This window comes from Schistocerca serialis, chromosome 4, assembly GCF_023864345.2.
Source record: "Schistocerca serialis cubense isolate TAMUIC-IGC-003099 chromosome 4, iqSchSeri2.2, whole genome shotgun sequence".
Taxonomy (NCBI): domain Eukaryota; kingdom Metazoa; phylum Arthropoda; class Insecta; order Orthoptera; family Acrididae; genus Schistocerca; species Schistocerca serialis.
Genome location: NC_064641.1, coordinates 652,592,051 through 652,595,274, shown reverse-complemented (window position 1 = coordinate 652,595,274; position 3,224 = coordinate 652,592,051).

The window sequence follows — 3,224 nt, the reverse complement described above, 5'->3', positions numbered from 1 at the left end:
TACATACTTGGGAAAGTACCTCTGTTTGATTAGGCCGAGAAACTGATCTGAAATGGTTTATTAGCCGTCGAAAGAAACCTCGGGGGCATTTCATACATTTACAGTTGAGGACTTACATAAAAATACTTGGTTTCAGTTTTGCCGTTCCAATTACGTAACACGATTTGTACCAGAAGTGGCACGCCGTTATTTGTCGCTTGTGCGCACCCGAAGTTATTTCCATACGAGGCTAAAGCAGAGAAGTCTCACATACTATCTGCGTCCAGCTCTGCCGCCCGATCTTGACACGAAGGTATATTTAGCGCTGCTCTCAAAATAACGTGCACATATGGAGTAACTTTATAAAGGGAGGAGAAACTTTAGCTCTTCGCCTTTTAACACTGCTGCCGCTGTAGGGCAGCTCTCGGAAATAGTCTATCTGCCAAGAACTGAAGGGCACTGTTTTGCAATGGAACCACGTATCTACTGATGTAACCCGTCGTATTTATAATGTACGGCATCAGATAAGACACAAAAAGTTTTGATTATGAATGAAAAAACGAAAGAAATTGATGTGTTATTCTTCAATATTTATTATTTTACAAACCTATTTTGTGCTATAATGCCGCACGGGGTAGCCACGTGGTCTAGGCGTCTTGTAACGGTCCGCGCGGATCCCCCCGTCGGAGGTTCGAGTCTTCCCTCGAGCATGGGTGTGTGTTTTGTCCATAGCGTAAGTTAGTTTAATTTAAATTAAGTAGTGTGTAAGCTTATGAACCGATGACCTAGGCAGTTTGGTCCCATAATATCTTACCACAAATACAAAAATACTCTGCTTTTATGCTATCGTCAGCTACGAAGATATACATAAATGTACCTCACACACATACATTACTAGACGGGCAATACCGTGTACAGTATTACAGGTGTCGCTTTTGAATCGAATATGGCGGTGACCACAAAGGACGTGTTAACAGCTGTTTATTTACTGATAAAACAGTAGTAAGAAAGGGGAATAAACTGCTGTAACTACGTTACCCGTAGGGTTTTGACACAACAGTCAATATATGCGTCGTATTCGGTTGTAATTTTCCGTATAGCAGACAGAAGATACAAGGAAATAAGCTTGTTTCAGTGCAAGCCTAACTAGATACATCTTACGTATTTTTGCTTTTGTTGTGTCTGTAAGCCTAAACAATTACATAACAGTTTGTCTTATCTGAAATAATGACAGAGTTTAAATATTTTGTATGTATTTTAAGTGGTTTAATAAATCTAGTATTAATAAACGTAGCTTAATGATGTTTTAACCAGTTTTGATCAATTTCGGCTTTTATTCGAAAAGTGTCCCATAAGTAGAATTTGCTACTTGTTAATAACAAAGTCTTTATTCATTTGAGTGGTCTTGCGAAAACTATAATCTGCTTTAAACGCGTGTGTATATAGCTTGTTCTTCTTCGCATTATACGATTCTACAATGTAGGCTAATATGTGCTCAACTGCAGAACTTGTTTAGATCACTTCGTAAAGCCTACAACGAAATTTCGTTTCATCAAACATCAGGCTTAAGTAAAAGATGCGTCTTTGCCAGTCTAGTAATGTATGCCTGTGGTCTAGTTGTGAGATTTTGGCGGTACCAGAGACTTTAAACTATGTACATATATAGAGTATCTCAGTTGGTTTTCAAAGATGACAGTTGCTATGTTTGATTTAGGACTAAGACGTTAGGAGCTATTTCAGTAACGTACGATGTAAATCTATTTAGTTTAGCTAAAGTGTGTGACACTTCACGTAATGAACTGTTCATCCTGAGGTTATATCTCACTCTTACCGAAGGGTAAAAGGAAGAAACAATGTGTTCGCTCAAAGCGAAACCCATCCAAAAACAAATTTAAACAATGAATTATCAGAAATTACAACACTTGTTCTTAGAAGAAAATGTAAGTCGAATAGTACATAGTAAATTTTGGTGACACGTCCCAAGATTTTAAACAAGGTGCATCCACAGAGTATCTCTTTGTTTTCAAAGATCACATAATTTACTACATATTATCTACTTATTTTTTTGGATCTCAGGCCAACTGTTGTAATTTGTCGTTAGTTCATTATTTGTCACGTATTTTGTCTGAGTTAAATAGTTTTACATGACATTTTGCTGAAATAATTCCTTTCGTTTTGTTCTAAATCAAACATTAACAATTGTTTTCTTTGTAAACCAACTGAGATTCTCTGTATATGCACTTAGTTTAAAATCTTTGGCCACCACAAAAATGTCACACCTACATATCGCTGGTAGGCAATGAAAACCTCGTAACTCCAATTTAAATTTTGCAGGTGAAGCAAAAACGGTTTCTAAAAAAATAATATTGATATAAAAAGTAGCTACATGTGTAACTGTGCAGTAGAAACCTGATTATTGACAGATTAGAGAAATCCATGCACTTCCAAATCTCTCTGATTATGGAGTTACTGTTTACTGGAATTACGAGTTTTCGCAGACTGATGGAGTTACGACGTTTTCATCACCTGCTATTGACATATTTATCTTTGTACCTCACGATGGCGTAAAAGATGAAAAAATGTTTATGAAATAATAAATATTGTAGAATATTAAACCAGTGCCGCTAATTTTTTCATTCATAATGTATAAAATATTCTGCCAGGAACCAACTGAACAATCAATCAATGCAACAAAAAGCTACAATTTCATTTTCTGAACTTTATGCGACAGGAATTTAACATCATCAAGAATTTTTCACAACTAGTCTATTATCCTTTCTTGTTAGTGTCATCTCACGTCTACGTAATTTCAATGCGTTCTCTATTAAGACATAGAATGAAATACACTGGAGGAGAAGGTTTAATTTCCCCATCTGGTTATTTTGCTGTTTCTCGCAGTCATTTTAGGCAAAATCTGGGATGGTTCCTCCAACAAATTGTCGAAAGATTGGTGAGTTCAAAAAGCAAAGGTAATTTTATAATTTCACGTGATGAATTATTCCGATTGCACATTTTTTTCGCTCTTGCACTGGAAACATGCGTCGAAAGCGTCTGTCTAGTGTAGTACAGCGTGTCTTTCATCAAAGTCCCCATCCTCCCCCACCCGCCGCCAGACGTTGATACCTACGAAATAGCACTATTAAACAAATTCCTATTTATGAGCTACTTTGTAGTGATTATTATATAAATTATTCGTAATGTGTTGTCATTTTATTTAAAGAAATATAAAGTTACTTCTTTCAATC